This window comes from Ambystoma mexicanum, chromosome 9 (assembly GCF_040938575.1).
Source record: "Ambystoma mexicanum isolate Mex_15411 chromosome 9, UKY_AmexF1_1, whole genome shotgun sequence".
NCBI classification, from domain to species: Eukaryota; Metazoa; Chordata; class Amphibia; order Caudata; family Ambystomatidae; genus Ambystoma; species Ambystoma mexicanum.
The window spans coordinates 1,287,674,914-1,287,699,916 of record NC_090931.1 but is presented as its reverse complement, the minus strand read 5'-3'; the positions used below and the strand labels follow the sequence as shown (position 1 = coordinate 1,287,699,916).

Genomic DNA, 25,003 nt, shown 5'->3' with positions numbered 1-25,003 from the left:
CCCAGAACATGTGGATCATCCCAGCTCTCTCCTCTCCACACTTAGCGACATTTGGAAATACAGAGGTACAAAAATGCCCTATCATATGGGGGGTCATATGCTCTATGAGTGACATATAATTGGATTTGTTGTAACCTGGCATTTCTAGACACCTTCTTGTGGTATCTTTGGGCACTCTCCTATTGCCCGTCTTGCATGGCTTCTCCTGCCTCCTCCTCCCAATCCCACCTTAGATCGAGCAGCTCTTCTCTCACTCTTGATATAGCTAGTTCATATATCCTGGATATTTCGTGCCCCCACTCCGAGATGTCATACATTGTTTTGATAGCCATATCCGGTAGCTCCGACAGCACAATTTCAGACCATGTTTCTTTCACTTTCTTGACTATGCTGTTATATGTGATATGCTGTCCTAGCTGTACCCCGGTTCCGTCTACTATTGTTTGGAAATCTATAGCCTCCCCTTCCTGCCAGATGTCCCCCAGGGTGGCTAGGCCCACTGACTTCCATTATTTCCGGATCATTCTTCTGAGTTGGACATCATAGCACCACAAGTGGCGCCTGGGGGGAGCACAGGGCCCGGCCACCCTAGGACAGGCACGCTTTGTGCCAGACCTTCCAGCCCAGTGTCAGCAATCCTGGTCTCCCCCTCATCTCTGATTTGGGTAGCCATATTAGTTCTTGTAAAAAATAAGGGGCGCTCTCCTCCTTCAGCAGCCTGGATTCTGCCGTCTCATCTTCCGCCAGCCACCTGGCTACATATTGTAGTTGCGCCGCTAGGTTTTAATGCCTTACACAGCTTTCTCTGTGTTGTGTTTGTGCTCAGCCGCTGCCGTATGATCAATGTTAATCCCCAGGTATCTAAACGTTTCAGTCTGCCAAGCTATCTGCAGAGTGGGCAGGTTTGTCAGTGGAGTGCCTTTGTATCTGCCCAAGGGAAACATGGTTGATTTATTGGAGTTGACCATTATCCCAGAGAATGCCGCATAGCGTTCCATCACTTCTAAGATGTATTGCAGGCTCTCCTCCGGGTAGCGCAGGTATATAAGCATATCATCTGCATATAGCAATATTAGGTGTGGTCCCCCTTTGGTGTGCATCCCCTATCTCGCCGTACTGTTGTCTGAGGTAGATAGCCAGGGGCTTGAGTGCTAGTATATACAACATTGGTGACCATGTACAGCCCTGCCTCGTACCTCTGCTTAATTGCCAACTCTCCAATATGATCTTCCCCGTTCGTCCTCTGGCCGTGGGGGAGCTATAAAGCATCTTCACCTACCGCAAGTACCCAGGTCCCATCCCGAATCCCTTTAGAGCCGCCATCAGCCATGGCCATCGGACCGAGTCAAATGCCTTGACTGCATCCAATGAGACTACTGCTATTTCGTCTGGGTCACCCTCTGTCAGCTCTATAATATGATGGACCCTCCTATGGTTGTCAGATATGCTCCTACCGGGAACATATCCGGTTTGGTCTGGGTGTATTAGTTTGTTTATCATTGGCTTAAGTCTATTTGCAAGTACTGTCGTAAGGATCTTACTGTCTTGGTTCAGCATGGACAGTGGTCTGTACGACCCACAGTCCGCGCTGGGCTTGCATGGCTTAAGGAGGGGGATGATAATTGCCTCTCTCAGGGATTCCGGCAGTCTTCCAATCTCATATGCCTCCTTCAACATGGCCAGAAGCGGGGGACGGATCTCTTGTCTGTATGTTTTATAAAACTCGCTGGGGAGCCCGTCCATGCCTGGGGCTTTGCACGTGGGTAGATGCGTCACCACTGCCTCTAATTCCTCCAGCGTAACTGGGGCTTCTAAGTTCTCTCTGTCTTCTGTGCTCAGTTGGGGCAATCCTATATCTTCTAGGACCTTATGAGTTTTGTTTTCTATGTCCTCCACTGCGTCTGCATAGAGGTGTTTGTAAAATTCAAGGAATCGCTCGTTCAACGTTTCCTGGGTATTGCAGACCTGTCCCGCCTCCTCCACTATCTCCCTAATTGCAGGCCTATGTTCCTCGTTTTTATATAGCCACGCAAGCAGCCTGCCTGCTTTGTCCCCACCGGCATGTTGCTGTTCAATATATTTTTTATAATTCAGGTAACTGAGTCTGTCCCATAACTCTCTGCCCACCAATTGCAGCTGGCTCGCTCCTTCCGCTTGTTCCTGCGAGGTCCCCTCTTTCTCCATTATTATTTCCAATCTCTTTTCAATATCCTGCAACTCTATATCTCTCTGGAGCCCTTTAGATTTGGAAATGGCCGCCCCCCTGATTACCACTTTGAAGGCCTCCCACAGGGTCCCTTACGATTCCACGCTCCCTGTGTTTAGTTCAAAGTAGCTAATTATCTCCTCCCAAAGGTCCTCTCGGAATGAAGCATCTCTCAGGGCCTCAGCTCTTAGTGTCCACGTGGGGACTCTGGCTCTTGGGGGCTGATGCCTCCAATCCAGGACCATGGGGGAGTGATCCGACAATATTCTGGCTTTGTATTCTGAGCCCACCACCTCCCTAGTTATTCCGGGGGAGGTGAACATATAATCCAACCTCGTGTATAAATTGTGTGGGGCCGCGTAGTGAGAGTAGTGTCTTGCTGTCAGGTGCCACTGCCTCCATGTGTCTTCAAGCCCAAAATCCCTCAGGAGGGCCCGTAGAGCTCGCGCTGCGGGTGTGGGTTTTTCAAATTTTGTGTCAGATCTATCTAGTTTAGGGTCTAACGTACAGTTAAGCCCCCCTCCACGCCAAATGATCAACTCGTTCGCGAGGGGGCTAATCTTCCTATAGCGTTTTTTAGTAAGTCACCATATCTTGATTAGGGGCATATGTATTTATGATGCTTATTTCCCTGTTTTCCAAGAGTCCCCAAAGCGGCACCATCCTCCCATCTGGCTCCACCACTGTCTGTAGTATCTGAAGAGGCACCTGAGATGCAACCCATATGATCATCCCCCTGGCATATGCTGAGTAGGTGGCACCCACAGTAGTGCCCTTCCACTTTTTTATTGTCTCCTGTTTCACCTTCGTGGGTCTCTTGCAACAGGGCTATGTCTATTTTTTGCCTCCTCAGGTACAACATCACTTTATTTCTCTTCAGATAGGTATTGAGCCCCCTGACGTTCCAGGTTATCATTCTAAGGTCACCTATCCCCTTTCCGGTCTCTCCTCATTTCCCTCCCTCCAGTGTTCCCAGCCCGAGAATGCTCATCTTGGATTACACGCGGAGGCACGCGGGTACATGCACGTTCCCTAACCGCTACCACTACAAACTCCAACTCCCTCCCCTGCCACCTCCCATCCCAACCCCAACCCCAACAATTGCCAAGCTCCATCCCTGGATCTCAGGCGATTCCGCATTTGGTCCCGTCCAGCTACACCGGCACCGGGCACCCAGCAGGAGGTTACTGCACTACTGGTAACCGGACTAACCTATCTAAGGGGTCTGAGGTCGGGTGCTCTTCTACTCCCTGTCATACATCTTCATACTCTGCCTTCCCATTATCTAGCACGACTATAATCAAGTCCCATTGATGCATCTTTGTACAGCACCTTACTCGCCGGGTCGCTGCGTCATTTCTCCGCACTGCTTCCTTTCTGGTCTTGCTTTCCTTCCGGGCAATTTTGTGCATCCAGCCAAACCGATGCCTCCTCTGGGGTGTCAAAAAACAGTGTTCTGTTCTTGTTAAATATCTTCAGTCTCGCTGGGTACATCAGCATGTACCTGTGGCCCGATTCCCGTAGCCTCCTCTTAACCGCACCAAAATTGAGTCTCCTTCGTTGTACCTGGAGAGTGTAGTCGGGGTATGCTGTTATTGAGGTGGATGCCCTGTGGATTGTGCCTCCCTTGCTGAAGTATTCCAGTATACGTTCCCTGACACGGTTGTTTAATATTTTAGCGATGATGGGTCTCGGGGGGTGGGGGTGAGGATACCAGGGGGTTCTCCTTTTCAGGGCTCTATGCGCCCTCTCCACCGTGAATCCCTGAGAAAAGTGTTCCCCGTTCAATCACTTGCAGGAACAGGGATTCAACGTACTCCGTGGGGTTCGCCCCCTCTTCTCCTTCAGAAAGCCCCACGATGCGTATATTGCTCCTTCGCGCTCTTCCTTCTGCCTCTTCAGCTCTACTCTCCAGGTTGCCCACCTGCTGTCGCAATGTGTGGATCTCTGAGGCGTGTGTTGCGCAAGCCGCTGTGTTGGCCTCTAGTCCTTTCTCCAGTTATCCTGTGCAGTCGGCTATTGCCCTCACGTCTTGTCTGAGGAAGTTCAGGTCTATTTGCACCGAGTCTATTTTGGATTCCAGCGCCACCTTCAGCGAGGACATGGCGGCTTCCAGTTTCGTTTCCGACGCCTCCTTCAGGTCCGCTATGGCTTCCAGGATCTGCCAGTCTTCCCATGCTGGTGATGCGTCGAGCTGGGCGCTTCTGTCCTTGCTCCTGGCCCCCTCTGTAAGTTGCGGGGTCTTTGCACAGTCGTCCATTGTGGGCTGTTTCCCTTTGGTTTTGTTGAGCTTGGTCGTCATGTTCAACGCTATGCTGAGGGGGGGGGAGCCCCCTGTTCTGGGCACAGCAGTCAATTGCCACTGTCAGGGGCCAAGTCTCGAGAGTGTGGGTGGCTCAGTGGTTTGCCTCTGGGGAAATGGCCTTCTTCAGGCACGTGCAACTTAATGCCTTTCAGGTCAGTCCCATCGCTTCACAACATCCGAGGTGGAAGGCGTCAGGTTGTGTTGCTCCTCCTGCCCCCCCTCTCTGCGCCCAAGTTGGTGTCCCCCCGGCGGTATCACCCGAAGGGGCGACCCTGGTACAAGCCCTGTGGGAGCAGGGTGCGTCCAAGCCTCCCCCTTCCTTGTCTGCGGGGGTATACTCTGACCTGTGTAGGTGCAGGATCTGTATAGGTGGCAGTCTGTGCCAGGGTGACCTGGGACGCGGCACTAGTGGGCTGCCCTCAAAGCCCAAGTTTCATCTACTTTCGTGGTTACCTTGGGCAGGTATGGCTTCCCGGCACCGAAATCCAGCAGGGCCTCCTTGTGCCGTCTCCTGTGTGCCCGCAGCCAGATTTATTGTGTCACTTGTATCATATGCCCCGTGGCAGGCCACCAAGGGGTTGCATAGTCCTCTGTGGCGTGGAGGGGTGTTTCATCCAACCCGTGTTGCTTACTGCCTGCCCCAACTGATGGAGTAGTGGGGGTGTCCGTTCTGTGGTGCTTGGGCCACACCAGGGGCCAGGCCGTGCATGCCTCGCTTCCCGCAAGGTTCCTCAGGCCCCACACACCCCCGTGAGCAACAGCTGCCCCACTGGGGAAGGGGGGTTGATTCTCGGGCCCCGCGCGACGCCACCGGCAGGAACCCAGGGTCCTGTGTTGTGCCGGCGGTCCCCAGCCCACCTTCAGCACTCTGGGGCGCCGGCGCTGCCCTGCGCCCTTCCTCCTCCTTACGGTCTCGGGCGACCACTATCCACTCGGACATGGCAAGGTTCCCCAAGTGCTCTGTTCGCTGGTACAGGGACCCGTGCATTGAGGTGGTGGTTCTCGGCAATATCCCCTGACTGCACGTTCCCTTTCGGACTACGGGGGACAGACCGCCTCAGTCGCACCAAATAGAGGCTCCGCCTGACACCGTCACCCCACTCATATCGGAGTCATTCTGGGCTTGGAAGTGTCCCAGGCGCTGGATTTATGCCCGCGTGCGCGATCCAGCTGTAGCGCAGTGCGGTCCCCGTGCAGGAGTTCCTCGCCAATGGGTCCGTGGTGTACTGCCGCAGGGCGCCTCCGCACTTCACCGCCGGTCTCCACTGCCGAGTCATTTGTTCAGGGGCACAGCGGCCATTTTGGGCAGCGCTCCTCGGGTCCGTACAGAAAGTTCCCGACCTCGATTAAATTGTTGTGCATTATGCGGTTTCCATTTCTGTTGCACGCATTGCCCGCCGCTCGCCTTCCCCTGCGCAATCCTATATTCTGGGCAAGGATTTTGCGGCAGGGAAGGCAGGTATCTGCCGGATGTAAAACAGATCATCAGGAGCTCCGGAGTCTACCAGCCTCCTACATGGCCGGTTAGCCACGCCCCCTTTGTTGGCATAGTTAAGTAAGTTATTTCCCTAGTATTTCGCCTAGAAAATCAATTAATTCCCCCATTGAAATTCACGGATCATGACTGGTGCAATTCGAAATCAACAATCTTGTGACCAGTGTTGTTTTTTAGCTGTCATAGTCGTTAAAGTGTTGCCCCAAAATAATTATTCTCATTATGAGCTAAAACCGAATTTGTCCATGTGTTAAATTGTGTGTTTAAAAACAAATCCTCATTTGCATCTGTCATATTAAACCCAAACTGCTGTTCCCACAGTGAAAATCTCTTTGCCCAGAACCTACCTGTGAGTTGCCTTTGTCATTTCCACTAAAATCTGGTTTTCCTATGTGCTTTTCACATTGTCGAAAGCGTGTGTCATTTCCAGCCCCGGTAAAATTGCAGTGTGATTTCCATTATCGTTTTTCCAAAACTTTCTTTTCACCTTTGAAAAATCGGTTTTCCTACTCTATCTTTCTTTCTCTATCCTATCCTGATCACCGATTCGAATTCTATTCCCTTTTATTTGATTGACTTTTTATTTCTCATGTGCTCACTGTGTAAAATTGGATTTCCTATGTGCGCTAGCTAGTCTGTTTTGAAGCCCTATTTGTTCTATAGTGTAAGCAGCCCGAAGTACTCTTGTGTGCTGTCCCACGGTAGTAGTATTGAATCATTGAGAAACCTAGTTTTCTATTGTCACAGGGGGGAGCGCTTAACCTTCCTGCAATCACCTGAGTGAATTAATTTGGCATTGCTTTTCACAACACAAAGTGTGAACCTGTTATGTTCTAGAAGCTTGTGCATTGTGTTGCCACAACCTTAGTGCCTGATCTATTTTTGTTCTCATTGAAGCTTAAAATAATAAATTAATAAATTATTCATTGACAACACACCAGCCTGGTTCCTGGACTATTGGAAAAAGGGGTGCTGATGGAGGATGGGTGCGGGACAGGTTGGAGGCCTCTTCAAAAAAAAATTCTGTGTAATAATAAAAAGCATTTTATTGTGCGACACCGTCATTGCAGGGGGAATAGGCCCCTGACTTGCTTGTGCTGCATAATATCTCATGACAGGAATTACTACAAATACCAAGGACATATTTTGGGAGTTTGAGGTTTTACACAGAAATGTACAGCTTGGCCAACCCCTCTTAGAACAAAGCCAAATCGATTACCTGGAAACAAAGGAGGTTGTTCAAATCCCAACCCAAGATAAACAGGCATTAGAGCTAGATATCACGGCGGAGGAGGTACGGAAGGTCATTAGGGCCCTCCCAGGGGCCACATGGTTTCACCACTTAATTTTATAAAATGTACAGGGAAACTCTGGTTCCGTATATGGTCCCGCTATTTAATGAAATGGGGTGGGAGGGAAGAATAACTACCACCATGGAGGAAGCGAAAGTGGATCTCCTCCCTAAAGAAGGTAAAGACCCGGAGATATGTGGCTCGTATAGATCAAGTGCCCAGATCAATATGGATGCCAATATCTACACAAAAGGTCCTGTCCAACCGCCTGGACCAGTTGCTTCCTAATATAATTGGCCCGACCAATCAGGGTTCATCAAGGGTAGACAGACTTGTGATAACAGCAGAAGAATAGCCCACCTTATAGAAACGATTGACAAAAAAAAGAGCCCCCGGCAATGCTAGTAGTGATATACGCTGAAAAGGCGTCTGACAGGGTGGAGTGGCGGTTACGGTTTATAACAATGCGGCTCATGGGCTTTGGGGAGAAATTCCTTAAAAAGATACAGGCCAACTATCAGAATCCAATGCTCAGACTATCCATTAACGACCAAGTATCCGAGCCCATAAAGGTAAAGAGAGGTACGAAACAGGGATGCCCTCTTTCCCCTTGCTTTATGCAATATACTTAGAGCCACTCTTGACCGCTATATGAGCAAACGGGGAAATAAAGGGGATACCATTTGGAGGGAGAGAGCATAAGGTAGTTGCCTTTGCAGACAACATGTTACTGACGCTGGGGGGGACCCGGAGGGCTCCCCGAGAGCTATGGAAAGGGAAATGTGCGGGTTTGGGAAGGTAGCAGGGCTCAAAATTAACTCCCTAAAAAACAAAATATTGAACTTGACAACTGAAAGGGAAACCGAGGAGGAGTTAAGGGAGAACCTTTCATACAAATGGGTGGGAAAACATTTAATTTACTTGGGCCTTAAACTGACCAGAACAATGGAGGAACTATTTACAGTCAACTGCACACCCCTAATAGGAACAATTAGAAGTAAATTGGTGGATTGTGGGCCCTTGTCAATATCCTGCATATTTTTTCCGAGCATTACAAAAGCTTACGGGCAGATTTATTTGGAATAATAAAAAAACATGGATAGCGAGGAGGGTGATGATGCTACCGAGAAATAGAGTGGGGATGGTGGAACCGGACTAGAGGGTTTAATTCAGGGCATCCCAGATTAGGATAATGAGGGACTGGTTGAAAGATGGTTGGGGGAAAATATGGAGGGCAATGGATAAAGGTATAATAGGAGTAAACATCAACAAGGTATTGTGGCTGCCAAGGGTAGATAGACCCAGGAACATGTATCACAGCAAAATACTATCGGTGGGGGGTGACTCCTGGTACGAAGTGATAAAGTGGGCTCACATCACCACATTCCAGTCGCTGTTCAGCCCAATCTTTGACAGCCCAAATTTTACCTCAGGGCAAGGGGATAGGGGTTTTGGAGCATGGAGAGAGGGGGATGCCTTTAAGTGCGGGATATGTTTAGGGGCGCAGAAATTAAGATGTTCCCAGAGTGTAAGGAGGACTTTGGCCTGGAGGAGACAGAGGTTTCGAAACCTCCAGATAAAGGGCCGGCTACCCGAGATTTAACCCCGTTGAGAAGTATCTAACATCTGAATCAGTAGACAAACGTATGGTGGGGGCAATCTATGCAATTATCAAACTGGAGTGCCAGGAGAAAGAAAATACATGATCCAGTTGCGGGGGGGGACGGGACAGGGGGGAATAGAAGGCCAAGACATAGAAACGGCTATGGGCCAACATACCAAGGCTGGCAAGGTCCCTGCAAATACAAGAGATATAAGTGTATGTTCCAGTGGCATCTCACTAGAGAGAAGCTACACACATTCTATCCCTTGGTATCAAATCTCTGCTGGAGACAATGCGGGAAGGTGGGCACATGGGAATACATCTGGTAGGAATGCCCTCACATCCATTAATATTGGAAGGTAATAGGGAAGGGGTAGAGGAGGCCCTGGAAGGGAGGGGCAAATAGAGGCCTGTCCATACTGGGGCTAGGGGGACAGCTACAACTACCACCATCCGAAGCTGAGCAAAACATTTATGTAATATTGATGATGGCGGGGGCCCTGGGGGTAGCGCAGAAATGGAAAGCAAAGGACCGTCCAACAGAAAGTGACTGGGTCGGAACGTGTGGAACTTTGACCTACTGGAAAGGGGGACATACTCTCTGCAAGGAGACCAACAAGGCTTTTGGAAGGACTGGTCTCGGGTCATGGGGTTTCTTCAAGATGGGACAAGGGGGCGTGGTGTCCAATGAGAATGAGAGTGCTAGGCCTGGTGGAGTGAACCAGGGGGGGCTGCAGTCAAGACTATAAGAGATAAGGGGTGTTGGTGCACACCAAAAGCTTAAAGATGAGAATTTGAAATATCTTAGCAAATATTTAAAATACGGTTAAAAGGTGCGGGGGAGGAACTGTGGTCCTGGCACAAAACCACCACATAATACAAAGAAGAAAAGATGATTTGAATATAGAATCCTCCCATCCCCTGCACACTGTTTAGGTGTTTTAGAAAAAATGTTCTTACATTTTAATATAACAATTTCATCAAAGAAAATATATCAAGTCAGTTGTAAAAACATTTATTTTTTAGTTTACAAACAAGAAATATATTATACAGAGCAAGGCAAAATTGTAAAACTAGAGGTCCGTTTTCTGTGGCTGACGCATTTCGAGGACAATTTCCTCTTCTTCTACAGCCTTAACGGACTGTAAAATGAATGACATACAGAAAAGAAGTGTCATAATTTGGTACAGGCAAAACAACAATCAAATAAGTCTCAATTAGCACTAGGCAGTGATGGAAATAGAAAGACATAAATCCAACAGTGACAAATCTGTGTATAAGATATTCATACATGTTACTGTGTGCTATCATCCCTTTATGGGAATCACCATCCAAGTCAATTATACTCTCATTGTATAAAGAGCTCCATTCGTTTTGCATGTAAATTTCTAATACGGATGTCACACAAACACCCTAAGCGGGATGATAACAGGTAAAAAAAGGCCTAGCCATCATTGCAACATGGAGCCATCTTGGCTAAACCCTACTTGATACTATGCTTTAACTCTTACTCCACTGAAATCTCTCATGTTGTAAGACTCGATTGTGAATGATCACAAACGGCCAACTCCTTGTTCTCAATGGGTCTTGTCCAGTCAGCGTGACCTACAAACAGAATGCATATAGTGTGAGTAATTATAAGTTACTCACCGTAGTGACTAACGTACTCTTAGTCCATAGTCCCCTTTCCTCCATACTGCATGGGCGTCCCTTGCGAGGGACGGGATACGGAACCTTTTTCACCAGAAAAACTTTCTTCCCCTTTAAATTTAGAGGGGTGCGGCCCTGGGAGCATGCGCTGCCCTGACTCCGCCTTCCAGCGCCACACCTTAGTCCCTATTGACGCGTCAACAATAGATTTAACATTGCCTAATGACACCAGTATTATTAAGGGGGAGGATGGTGGGTTGTATGGAGGAAAGGGGACTATGGACTAAGAGTATGTTAGTCACTACGGTGACTAACTTATAATTACTCTCATGTCCTGTCCCCTTTCCTCCATACTGCATGGGTGATTACAACTGAATGTAGCCCCAGGGTGGAGGGGAGACCCTCCTTAAAGAAATAGGTTCCGGAGAACCACCGGTCCAAAAGCCGCATCAGATCTAGAGCCAGCATCCAAACAGTAATGCTTGCAGAAAGCCGAGGGAGTGGCCCAAGTGGCCGCCCTGATTATGACTTACCAAGGGATATGGCACTGAAATGCGACGGCCGTTGCCTTGGCCCTGACTGCGTGGGCGGGCATGTTCACCTGAAGCGGCTTGTGCTGGCCCTCGTATGCTTCTTTGATGGCCGAGAGCATCCAGCAGGATATGGAGGCCTTGGAGGCTTGATAGCCTGGTCTTGCACCCCCGAAAGTGACCAACAGGGCGTCTGACTTGCGGAAGCCCTTGGTCCTGTCAAGGTAGAATTTCAGGGCACGCCTGACATCCAGGCAGTGCAGAACTCTGTGTGCCTCGACCTTAGGATCGGCGAAAAACATAGGAAGGACTATTTCCTCGTTCAAATGGAAAGCAGACGGCACCTTAGACAGAAATGCTGGGTGTGTCCACAGGACTACTTTGTCACTGTGAAAGGTAGTATATGGTTCCAAGGCAAACAGTGCCTGGATTTCGCTGACTCTGCGAGCCGAGGTGAGGCCGACTAGTAAGGCTGTCTTAATGGTGACCAGCCTGATGTCCGCGGACGACATTGGCTCAAATGGTTTGTGCGCTAGGGCGCCCAAGACTATGTTCAGGTCCCACACGGGGTGTGGCCTCTTGATGGGTGGGTAGAGCCTTGCGAGCTCCGTCAAATGTTTGTTGACAATCGGATTGGAGGAGGAGAAGACCCCCTCCTCCAAGTTCATGTAAGCCCTGATGGCAGCGAGGTAAGTGCGGCGGGTGTCCACCTGCACGCCTGAGTGGGTGAGGTGCGCCGAGAAGGAGAGTATGTCGTCCAAAGTACATGCCAGGGGGTAGATTTCCTTGGAGTCTGCCCAGTGGCAGAACCTGGTCCATTTACTTTTATACTGGGCCCTGGAAGCCTTTTTCCATGCGCCCTGATCTCAGGATTTGACTGGGAGAGGCTGAGGTGCCTTAGCATTACCTGCTCAGGAATCACGCAGTGAGGGCTAGTTTCTGTGGCACGGGATGGACGACTCTGCCCCCCTGCTGTGCCAGAAGATGTGCTGGGCCCGTGGGAAGGTGAATCGGTGGCATCTCCGAGAGGCTGAGCAGCTCCGAGAACCATGGCCTGGCACGCCACCATGGAGCTATTAATATGATGTTGAGCTGGTGAGACTCCTTGATCTTGCAAATCACTCTGTGAATCAGAAGAGTGGGCGGGAAGGCGTACGCTGTCATGCCGTTCCACTGAATCCGCAATGCGTCACCAAGGGAGCCAGGGCCCTGTCCCTGCCAGGAGGCGAACTGAGGGCACTTCTTGTTGTGCCAGGTGGCAAAGACAACCACCTGGGGGAGACCCCATCTGTTGAAGATCTCCTAAATAACGTGGTTGTTTAGCTGCCACTGGTAGTTGTCTGCTCCCAACCTGCTGAGCCTGTCTGCCTCCAGGATGGATTCCCCCGGAAGGTGGACTGCCGTGTGGTAGATGTCGTTTTCCAGGGCTCATTCACACATGCTGATTTTGCCAGTCTGCACAGTGGAGGGGATCTGGTGTCTCCCTGCTTGTTGACATAGAACATGCTGGTCGAGTTGTCAGTCTGGATGAGGACAACCTTGCCCCAGAGAAGTGGAAGGAATGCTCGGAGCGCTATCTAGATGGCGTTCAGCTCCAACCACTTGATGTGGTACTCCTGTTCCTGTCGGGTCCAGGTGCTGGGGACCAAGAGATCGTCAAGTGGCTCCCCAGCCCTCGAGCGAGGAGTCCGTGGTGATGGGGACCTGTGGGATGGGAGGCCGGAAGGGCTTGCCCGTCCGTAGGTTGCAGTCCCTGGACCACCATGTGAGGTCTGGATCGAGAGATGGAGGAACGTTGATCATCTCGGATTGAGATACCCGCTCCTGGTTCCATGATGCCGCGAACTGCAGCTGTATCCTCCTCATCTGGAGTCTCGTGTGGGGGGGCGGCTAATAGGACCGCTGCCAAAAGACCCAGGAGGTGCTGGTACCACTAGGCCGAGGTCACCTCTCTGCTGAGGAAGTGAGTCGTGGCCCTCTTGATGGCTATGATCTCATCCGCTGACACCTTCTCGGAGTGCGTGTCCAAGAATGTTAGAGTCTGCGTGGGCTGCAGATGCGACTTGTTGAGATTGAGCCAAAAGCCCAGATCATGCAGTGTGTTCATAAGAGCATGGTAAGAGTGGTGGACCGCTTCCGGAGATGTAGCCCTGACGAGCCAGTAGTCGAGGTTTGGGTAGATGTGGATACCCTGCGCTCTGATGAGGGCAGCCACAGTATTCATGAGTCTGGTAAAGACCCTGGGGGCCGAGTTGAGGCCAAAAGGAAGGACCTTGTATTGGAAATGGTAGCCCCATGATCCTGAACCATAGGAAAGAATGATGGGGCTGCCAAATCGGGACGTGTAGGTATGCGTCCTTCAGAACCACGCAGCACATCCAGTCTCCCTTGCACAATGTCTCCGCTATGAAGGCTGGCGTAACCATCTTGAATGTTGATAGAGTGTGGAAAGGTCCAGCACAACTCTCAGGCCAGCCTGGTTCGTTTAGTTAATGGCGAAAATCCTGGAGTAAAAGCCCAAACTTCGCTGGGAGGCTGGGACTTCCTCCACGGCCTGGCTCTCTACGAGCGATCGGATCTCCGCCAGAAGAGTTGCTGTCCCAACTTGAGGGAGGAGACGCTGCGATGGGTAGATGGTACCCCATGGATACTACGGAGAGGATCCAGGGGTCCGCGAAATTCTGGCGCCAGAAATGTGCATGGAGAGCAAGCCTGCCCCCCACTGGAGACATGTGTACCTGGAGGGGTGTGTCATGCCTTCCTTCTTTCCCTCGGGTGCTGTTGCGTAGGAGGGGGACTGGAAAAAACCCTTACTCCCACCCCCCCTTTTTTGCATGCGTCCATGTGAAGTCGGCGAGCATTCCGGCTGCCTGAACCTCGGTTCTTGGAAGCCGCGGAACACTCTGCATGTACGCCCCTTGTCGGAGCGCTGCTGTGACTTGGTGTACGATTTGGGTGTGGTCTTTGTTAAGATGGATCAAGACTTGCCACTTTGTGAGCTGTTTTTCTTTTTGTCCAGCTCCTCATCCGTGGTGGAGTGAAGAGGTCTCCCCCCTGCCCCCCCTGAACGGCAGGTCAAATATGCGTTCCTGGACATCCGGGTTGAATTTCGTTGCACGGAGCGAGGCTGTCCTTCTCATGTCCGTGGCAATACAGATGGTACGGCCAGAGGTGTCAATATGGGCCACAGTGGATTCCATGAGGTCCTGCTCCACCAGCTTGGCCTCAGCCAGTCCTGCCTTAAAACGTGATTGGCTGTGAGTAGGGAGTTCTAGGAGGAAGTCCGCAATTTCCCGCCATAACCGCTGGTTAGCGGCAGCCAGCATGGCATCACCGTTGGCCTGATGAAGATGCAAGGACGCGTTGGAATACAGTTTCTTCCCGTACGCCTCCTGCTTGCCTAGCAGCGATGCAGAGGATGATGCTGAGGACAACTGAGGCTTGGAGAATAGTGATGCTGCAGCGATCACCAAGGAGTGTGGCTGAGGATGGCCCGATAGCAAGAGTGTATCCCCCTCCATCTGCCTGTACTTGGCATCCAGGCCTCGATTGACTGGCGGGGCAGAGTGGGGCTTGAGCTAACCCTTCTTGGCCAGGGAGACTACATCGGTCTGCTGTGGAATTCCCATTTTAGCGGAGGGCGCCGCGTGAAGACTTCTGCGAGGACCCCCTCCGCTGGTTGCTCGACCTCGGGCTGAGGTAGGCCCAGGTACTCCGCCAGACGTTTGTGGAAGGCCTTGGCTGACGAGGGCGTGTCAGGGTCCTCCTCATCGTCCGTGTCCTGGGTGTCAGGAGGATCCTGCATAGGAGGAGTAGCGGGAGCTGGAGGCTGAGGTACGAGGACCAGAGCCATAGGCTGTGGAGGAGGCTGGTACGGAATCGCTTAAGTAATCGGCTGGGGGTGCAGAGGCAAAGGCTGCATCGGGGCCAGTGGCGCTGGCGGAGGAGCGCGAGGTGCTGGAAGCATTGAACGGAGCATGTCCCTGATGGCATCTCTGAGGATAACCCCCATCCAAGGCGATTTCACGAGCCTGAGGAACCTCTCGAAGAACCGGTCTTCACAGGCTGGAGGGGTGCTAGGTGATATAGAAGGAGTAGCTGGAGGCTGCTGTAGCCGCTGCATACCCTGCTGATATGGACGTAGCGGGAACCTGCCCTGCGCAAAGGATAGGCTGTAGGCCACGTACCTGGTTGAAGCTAGTCCCACCTTGACACTCGTTCTTCACCGAATTCCTGGAATGGCATTGGACAGGTGCTGATAACTGGCACAGCAGCCAATTTGTCGAGCTGCCTGCCACGTGCCTGCATCGTGTTTCTCGGCTTTCTGGGGGTCAGCCTCCTCCAGGACTCTCGAGTGTGGATCGCGAGGCCTACCCTGCTCCTCGGGCTAGACCCGGTAGGTGAGACACTCTCGGCCCGGTAGAGCTGCGTTTAGGCGCCCCCTCTGATGTATTGCCGGTACTAGGGCGTAGCCCCTCAGGTTAAGACCCGGTACAAGGACCTTCCGGTCCCTCAACACTGTCACTGGGAGGATTCGAGGATCCCTCAAGCCTGTAGGCCGGTAGCTGGAGCAGCCTTGGTGCACGTCCTGGTACGAGAACCTGAGAGTTCCCTCCTGCGCGGGCGAGTCCTTGGAAAGGAGTCTCCCTTGCAGGGTGCGATGGAGAATTGAGGCCCTACCTTGGGCCTGGATCATCGTTTGACGAAGTCCTTGAGGTCCTCTGGAGACGACTTCTGGAAGAGCTCCCTCCACCAAACTAATCTGTTCTTCAGAGACCTCGATGGCAGGGCGTTGCACGCTGTACAAGCTTGCCAACCGTGGTCTGGGCCAAGGCAAAGTAGGCAGAGGGCGTAGGGGTCTGAAGTAGGGAAGAGCCCATCGCAGGATGGACACCTGCTGAACCCTGTGGAAGTTGACATGCGCCGGGGAGGAGCGTGACGCCTGAGGACCGAGTACCTGTATGATAAAAAGATAAAAAAGACAGAAGAAGTATCTGCGCGTGGAATTACATGGTCGAAGCCAAACCCAGGAGCGCTGGTGAATTTGGCCCGTTCCAGTCGATGTGAAAAATGGGACTGAGGTGTGGCGCCGGAGGGCGGAGTCAGGGCAGCGCATGCTCCCAGGGCTGCACCCCTGCGTACCTCTACATTTAAAGGGGAAGAAGGTTTTTCTGGTGAAAAGGGTCCTGTACCTCGTCCCTTGCAAGGGACGCCCATGTAGTATGGAGGAAAGGGGAAGGGATGTAAGAGTATGTAGAGAATCTAGCTATCAGGTGGTGGTCAAAAAAGGAAGAATCGTACAGAATTGAAGTAATTATTGAAGGTATAAAACAATGGTCATTTTAATAGAAAGAATGGTGATACTAAAGTGGAGAGGGAGAGACCCTCTACTAATATAAAGGATTGCGAGGTGATGTACCCGCAGATCCTTTCAAGGTGATGCAACCTAATATTTTGGGAGGGCGCTCACCTTTGTGACGCGTGTCCCCAAATCTGGTGAAGTCAGTTCCTGGAGTTAAAGGGAAAAGTCGGGGTAGAATCGAGATCACCTCTCGGGTCTTCAGTAACGATGAGCTGCCATAGTTGAAAAGATTTGTAGGTCGTCAGACTAGATATGATAAAAGTGAGAAAACCTATATGTCCGTCTGATTTCTTAAAAACGGGGAACTATAACATGCTCGTACTATACACTGGGAAGGGAATGCTATTCCTGGAGAATAAAGAACACTCACCCTCATCAGCCGATGGTAGGGGTGAGTGCGATGCAATACAGCATCTAACACTAGGCTTTATCCTCAAAATGTCACTCTGCTTAGATTCGAGCTGCAACATGTAAAACGTGTGAAACATAGTTGTTTCTCCTTAGGTGTTTTTTCCGCCCTCACCAGTTTATCTCTAAGATTTTTCCCTCTCTTGAAGCACATCATGGGCGCTTTCGGAAACAGCTTAAACCGCATCGGATTGTTATGGAGAATGTTCCATTGTTTTTTATTGTCTTACTGATCTGGAAGGTTTGGCAAGAGAATTTCGAGATAAACAGAAGGCGTATCTCTTTTTCTTGGGTCTTGTGGCTAACTTTTGTGGATCTTAACTTAGCCTCACTCAAGATGTTTTCAGGATAGCCTCTTTTCTTGAATTTTTCTACAAGTGTTGAACCCTCGGTGTTTGGACCTGCTGGATCAGATATTGTTCGTTTTAACCTCAACATCTGGCTGTACGGTAGACTTTTGAGCATAGCCCTTGGATGGAAGCTGGAGCAATGAAGTAAGTTGTTTGCATCCGTCGGTTTGTGATAGATCGTGGTAGTGATATTCCCATCCCTAATCTCTAGGCTCACATCAAGGAAGTGCCGTGTAGGTGTACCGATCTCCATGGTCAATTTTATTCTCGGGTGTATTGTGTCGAGATAGGAGAGGAATACTGACAACTCTTCTAAGGTGCCATACCAGACACCAAAGATGTCAATAAATATCTTCTAAATTAGTATCTTAGATGACCACGTGGGGTGATCAAGCATGTGATCCTTCTCAAACTTGTACATAAAGCCGTTGGCATACAGAGGGGCCTTGGCCGACCCCATGGATGTGCTTGATGCCTGTAGGTAGTATTTACCCTGGAATCGGAAGTAGTTATTGTACAAGATCAGGTTCAGTAATTCCAAGACAAATTGCGCTTTGACTCTAAGGCCTGATGTTATGTTATGTTATTTTGCATTTGTATAGCGCCTTATGTACCATTGGTATGATCTCAAGGTGCTGGTAGGTTGAACGTCCTCGGGAACCGCAGTTCAAGTCAGTTGAGAGAGAGAGAGTCGTAAAGTGCATGGGCGCACCAGGTATGTGTGCAGCTGGTGTGGTTGTTGCATGATAGCTGCTTCTTAGCGGTAGTTGTGGTGCAGAGGAGATCAGTTGAATGTGTTCAGTCTGGAGGGTGGACATCCAGACTGGGTTCTGCCTGCGTTAGACCTGAGGAGATGGCTAAGCTAGCCGGTGAGTGCTAGCTAGCTGTGTTTTATTAGGATGATGGGTAGTTTGATGGGTCGTGTTAGTATGGGAACAGCTTTACCGAATGTCTCATAGTACTGTTGTGTTCTAGTTGAATGGTGGTGTATAGCAGAGAGTAAGCATAGTAGTAGGATATTGTGGTAGTCAGTAAAGTGTATGCGACTAGGTACACTCAGTGAATGTTGGGAATACCTACTAAATTCATTTTTACTACAGTGACGCTATTAGGCACATTCAGTGATGCTAGGAATATCGTCTTAATTCAAGTCTGAATACAGTGACGCTATTAGGCATGCTTATAGGTTCAACTTTAACACAGTGGCGCTATTGGGCATACTCAATGATGTTGGGATTACCGTCTAGATTCAACAACTAGAACAGTGGTGCTATTAGGCACGCTTTCCAAGTTTAGCTTTAACACAGTGACGCTATTAGGGCACACTTTCTAAGTTCAACTTTAACACAGTGACGTTTTAGGCACACTTTCTGAGTTCAACTTTAACATAGTGACTCTATTAGGGCACACTTTCAAAGTACAACTTGAACACAGTGACGCTTTTGGCACCCTTTTTAAGTTCAATTTCAAGTAAGAGTCTTTAACTCTGTTGCCTCTAGTCCCTCATCATGAGGGATGGATCTGTGTAAACTACAAACATCTAGACTGAATAAGATGTATTCAGAGCCTAATGCCGAGATGTCATTAAGGCAATTTAGGAAGTCTGTCTTCTCCATCACAGAACCACCGGCCTTATTGGAGTCAGGAGCCCGCACATGGGGTTCCGACGAACCCCGCTCACCTTCGGCGTCACTCATGACCCAATATTGCCCTCGCTGGAGTCTTCCATCATGTCGATGGAGGCCTCAGCCTGCAAGGCGTGAGCGGCCCAGCGTTTGGTGCGCCGATCCGCATCCTTTAAGGTTTTACATCGAAAGAGTTTACAAGAGTTGCAAGCTTTTCGGGGTGATCCCTCGGGAGACAGTAATTGCACACTTGGTGCAAGTCTTTCCACAGAAATTACAGGAATTATCGATGGCAGGTAGGGCAAAGTTTAAAGGGAGTTTTGTCCATTATTTTTTTTAAAGGGCAGATTGGTGAGAAAAAGTGAAAGGGGATGACAGAATAGGCATTCTCTGAAGAGGTCAGTATGAAGAACCTCCCCCCTCTCTCCCTACTGTAACGTCTCCTGATCTCTTTCGACCAAGACAATTCGCATTTATGTCTCCAGCCAAGACAACATTCCCCTGCACTCTCGCCACCTACCAGTTCTCAATGCAGACCAAGATTTGGCCCAACAGCTCATCCAAGACTGCTACCCCTGGGTGCCAGTATATGTTAATCCACAGGAGATCACATTCAAGCTCCTTGTTACAAACAGCAACCGCTAAGGCACCAAATGGGAGAGGTAAAGATTCCACCACGCTAAAACCGAGCAAAGATTTAATTGCGGTAATCAGGCGAACAGGGCCCTCTCTGACTCGGCTTTGCCGCTTGGCAAAAAATCCTCATAACCGTCAAATGAGGGAGAATTAATTAGCCATGTCTCCTGTAAAGTAATACAATCAGCATTCCTTAAACAAGACACCACTTGTGCATTAGCTTGCAACTTCCAGTTTTCCCTTGAATTCCATGAAATAAGTTTAAAGAAGCCTCCTGGCAAGACATCAGCACACACCATTTTTTCCCCAACCTCCTCCTTTGTGAAGGTACACACCACACCTTCATCATGCTACTTGCTTGACCCAAAGAGCAGACGTAACAGTGGCCCAGTCAATATTGTTAGATTGTTTCACTTCTATACAGTTATTGACAAACCGGGGACAACGCCCAGCGGAATCCAATGTAATTCTAAAGGCACCCCATTCACCTCTCCCACTTGTGGAGCCTCTATCTCCTCTGTATCCCCAAAAAAGGGCAATATCAAAGCACAGGGAATTTAATTTAGCCCTTTCCAACAGAACCAGGTCAAAGACCATCTTTGAACCAAAGTGTAGGATGCATCTATCGACCATTTTTCTACCCAAAAACGGAACTCTAAGTCAAATGATAACAGCAGGCTTAGGGGATTTCAGAAACAATTGTCAAGACATTTCCACGGTTGAGACAAATAGGTGAGCTATCATCCAAAAGGCTCCTTAACAAAAGCCCATGAGCTCCCTTCATTCTCCCCGTCCCTTTCAACACCTCACCTCCCACTAGACAGTTTTGAGCAGTTGACTGGTTTTCCTGAAAAGGGGCACCATTAAAGTCAGAATTCAATACACTTCTCAGAACACTAACAGTACCACCAAAATTTGAATCTGACTATTACTCACTAGACCAAAGTCATGGAGACCTCCCTTGTCACGTACGTCGACTGGGGTCTGTTTTGTGCTCTTACCCATGGTAAAAACGCCCTTCGGAACATGCTCTTTAACAATTTTGGGGACGTAAAATGTTTGCAGAAGCCTTTCAACCCCCATGCCAATTATAGAAGGCAGTGTGATAGATATGCTCCGGGACTCGCCTCCACCACATGAATCAAATGCATACACTCTCTACCCACACCAGCACCCTGGGTATCCAGGTCACAAAGCGTGAAACCCAGTCTCAAGACAGGCAATTTCCTCATTACTTTCTCTTCCCTTCTACCTTGGAACCCTTGATTAACAGTCTGTCCACATAAAGGGCCCCTAGTCAGGAGCGAGCTCGTCCCCCGAGTTGGCAAGCAGGGACAATAATCTGGTCCACACTGCTCCATATTTGCTGTTATCCTCACAGAAGCATTACTCAGGGAACCCCTGGCCAAGAGAGCACCCTGCAGAACAGACAGTGTACCCAAGTCTGACTGCACACAGGCCTCCCCTTGCTCAGCCTGGGACCACTGAGAAAACAATGGTCCAGAGAGGGCCTGGTGTCCCCCCAGAAACCCTATAACACTTGAACAGGGAACTTGTGACAACTCAGGGCAATTTTCAACTCGGAACATATTTCCCCAAACCCAATTTCTGTTTGTAAACCTGTTTCAATTAGAACACAAGGAACCGGCCCCAGCGCCCCCAGGCATATGGCCGAGTCCAAACCTCGAGGATGTAGTAGCCTCACCTCACAAGCATTTCACCGAGACTTATTAGGGCTACCCAAGGGATGATAATTTCCGACCTCAACCTCCTCAATTGCTTCAAAGTATGCAACAATTTTCTTGACACCTTTCTCCTTTATCATTGATACAACACTGGAGAGATTACACATAAAAGGCTCTTGATGAGGTATTCCGCTTTTTTTTTGTGCCTGTTGATTTTTTGTTTTTTTTGGGTTAGGGATTTTTCTCGGTTTCATCACATTTAAGGGTCCCCTCTCAACCAGGCACAGACACACCATCTGTGAACACACTTCTTTCCCAAACTCATAAAAAATCAATGAGGTTGTAATTTTCGAAAACATTAGTGTTAAAGGAGAGAGTCAATAGAGGGTGAATGGGATCCTTTTGCACAGCCAGAGTGACTGCAATGATTTCTACACTCTTGTCCAGTGGAGCAACACGCTCTACAGTCGTACTTGCAGGCACCAGGTCCACACCCCCTGTTAAACCCGCTTTATCAGCAGCCACCCTTGACACACAGGCCACCTGAGCTCTCAAGTCTTCAACCTTCACATTAATATCATCCAGAATTAGGGTATGAGCTTTAAGTTCGGCCCAAATGTTATCATACAAAGTGACAATCGAGCTGAGAATCATATTAAGGGCGGAGACTGTTGGATGTGTTAAAATGATTCTTTCGTCCACCCAGTGTAGGGTGAACAGCCGACATTTCCAAGTCCTCACAGGCCGATGTAATTGAATCCAAATGAAAATTTGATGGTACGCCCCGTGGCTCTGACCTTAGATTGTTCTCAATTATATTTGTCAGTTCAGTGGGAGACCCCGGAACAGAGGCATCACAAGTTTGCTGCACAACACTATTGATAACAAGACCACCTAAGGAAAGACTAGGATTTTCCCCCATTTCCGGCTGATGGTTCATCCGCATCCACAATAATCAACCCTGTCAAAGGGCCTACCAAGGAGACATCATTGGTCTGCTGGATTCCACCGTATACATTTGGGCCAATATAAGTCAAAAGGCCTTGTGTCCACACTGCAAGCCAGACTCTGAGATAACACATAATTCTTGGGACCCTCAGTGCCCCGTTACCCTCTGCATCTATTATAATAGAGTCAAAATACTCTATCATCCTTAGATCATTAACAATCAAAGTGTCACCAGCCCCCACTTTATCGATCAAATTTGAGCCTGTTTTATCCATAGTACTAGTGTCATCCATAAAGTGAATTGGACATATTAGGGGAGCAGCTCCATGGGCAGTACTTGCTCCACTTATTTTTTGTATTTTTTATAAATCCTTAATCAATGGAGCTACCCTGGAGGTTTGGAAAGGACCAGGGGCGGTCTCCTGAGAAGCAGCAGACAATTTAGCCTGATTCACCCTGCTACCCCTTTGCCTTGCTACACATCGCAAATTCTCAGAAATTCAGAGCGAGGTGTTTGGAGAACTTCCTCGTCGTTTCTCACTATCCGGGACCAGCATAGCCACTTGGCCCACATCCCCCAAGTTCGTTTTTTATGTGGCAACAAGCTCATCATCTTCTTGGGTAAATGTCTGTTCCACAGAATCCTGGGCATCCCGCATTTGACTAGGCGGCAGGTATTGCTATGCGGCGTTGTAAACACCCAAAACTAGCCAATATTTCACATGCCACTCAGTAGATCAGAAGGCAGGAGTCTAAGTGAGGGGCTAGCTACAGGCAGCTGGGAGGCTGGTGTGGTGAGTGAGCGGGACAGAAGAGACCCTTATGGAGTGCCCAAGTACCCTTATGGAGTGCCCAAGTCGTAAATAATTAATAATGTTAAAGTTAATATTGCTGATAGAATGAATGCTCTGCTGGCCCTCTGCTCCGCTCACCTCTCACTTGCACCGCGGACTGCAGACTGTTGTTAACACTTAGCAAACACTTTGCGGCTGCTTCGCAGCAAAGTTGCTGTTAAGTAGTCCCAGGGGAGGTGCCTCTAGAAAGCACAGAGTGTCGAGCGAGGAAAACAATCAAACAGTGTTCATGACAGCAGACTGTTGCTAACACTTCAGCAAACACTTCGCGACCAGCAGGCTCGGGACCCACATCTGGGCATACCCAACCCACTCGGGGTCACTAAAGCAAAACCAAAAGGTGATGGCTGGAAGGTTTTGAGTTATTCATAACCACTGGCACATCTCTGGGCAACCCTCCAGACCAACGTTTTTCAGCCTGCCAAGCCATTACAAGAGGGGAAAGAACATATGGACATCAGGCGTAGTCCCACCCCTACAAGGGGCAGTACAGATTTGCTCTTAACTTGCAATATATGGTATTCGCTTTTCACCCCAACTTGTCGTTTGCACATTGATTTATTAAAAGCTTTCATATGCTAACAAAAAGATTTCATTCAGTTCGGTATTCAATAGTTTCCAGTTATTGTTTGCTCACACTTTGCAGTAATCATTAAGAAACCATTTAGTTTGGTTCACTGTATCTTGTACCTTAATTCTCGTTCATTCAGCATTCCCTTTTTGCCACATAACATCCCCAGGAGCGCTCTGGTTCGATTGATTCCTTTTCCTCACTCACTGGTCTTTGGCGTCTCCTCTGGGCAGCTGTCACCTCCTGCTCTGCTTCGCATACACGTCCTTGGTGAATGGCGAGTCCTGCTCGCAGTTCGCTCTTTTCCCTCTCTGTGTGTGGGTTACCGTCAGTTCTGTTTACGTTCTGCAGAGGCTCCCAGTGACTTATAACGACTGGATTTCTTCTCCGGCCTGCAGCTCCCGATGCAGACACTGACCAGTGAAGCTCTCAATCCTGTGGCCTTCGCACGGCCTTTCCTGGTCATGGCGCCACAGTTTATTCCCGTTCTTGCCGGTGCCCTGGTTTCCCGACAGGACCACCCTCGGCTGCCTCGCACTCTGCAGGCCTCCCTGCTAGTCTCACACTGTTATCTCTGAAGCCAACTTTTATACACCTGCAGCTGTTTAACAGGTTGAAACTGTGAGTCTTCAGGCTTGATCGCCTGACCACAATTAGTGAAGCATTCTGGACATGTCTGACCCTAACACCAGTCTGTAGGCCTTTTCCGCATCTCAGTAATAGAATGGTGAAAGGATCTGTTAGTGTGCATTACTCCTAGTCGCCTCCTCTTCGTCCCAGTTCTATAATGGAATGAACGAGAGGAATTGAGGCAAGATGGTTTGCAATAGCCTATAAAGGCAGGGGGAGGGTAATGTTGGTTATCATTTGGAAAAGGGGGATACCATATCTCGCCTGGGGATATCGCCCCCCCAAACATTACCCCAAATCCACCCAGGTGATCCTCCCTCACATCTCCAGCCCCAGAGCCAGGATCCAAAAGCGATAGTCTTTCCCTGGCCACCTGAGAAGAGGATCCAAGGGGAGTAGGTGTGAGGATACTCTCAGGTTTCTAACACCACAATGTTATTTTGGCTACAGATGGCAGAATCCAGCTTTTTATCTTCTCTTCTAGCATATACCGTTGAGCATGCAAGGGTCAAAATATCAGCTACCCATGGTTTTGGTAAGGTATATGGTCAATCTCTCAATCACAGCAATCATACACCAAGTAATCTCAGCGTCACTCTTGTTAACTCTCCAATAAAGCAAAGATTGCCCTTGGACAGCTCACCAGATAGAAGCTCATGTAACTGCTCACCCTCCCTAGGCTTTACCTAGGATTCTCTTAGCATAACTGCACATGCCTCCCATGTCCAGAGAATGGTGACCGAGTGTCAACAGCCGGATACAGCTAAAGCAAGCAGAGTCCATGAACGGACAGCAAAGAAGGCACTGCCATCACGTCTTCTGTAATTCACAGGCTGGCACACATGCACACGCA

The 25,003-nt window shown here is 49.5% G+C and overlaps 1 protein-coding gene across 1 annotated transcript in view; it reads right to left on the bottom strand.

Moving 5' to 3' along the window:
• LOC138489066 (protein mono-ADP-ribosyltransferase PARP14-like) overlaps positions 1-25,003 on the bottom strand; it is a 1,172,404-nt gene that overhangs the window by 882,522 nt on the left and 264,879 nt on the right. The window lies entirely within an intron of this gene.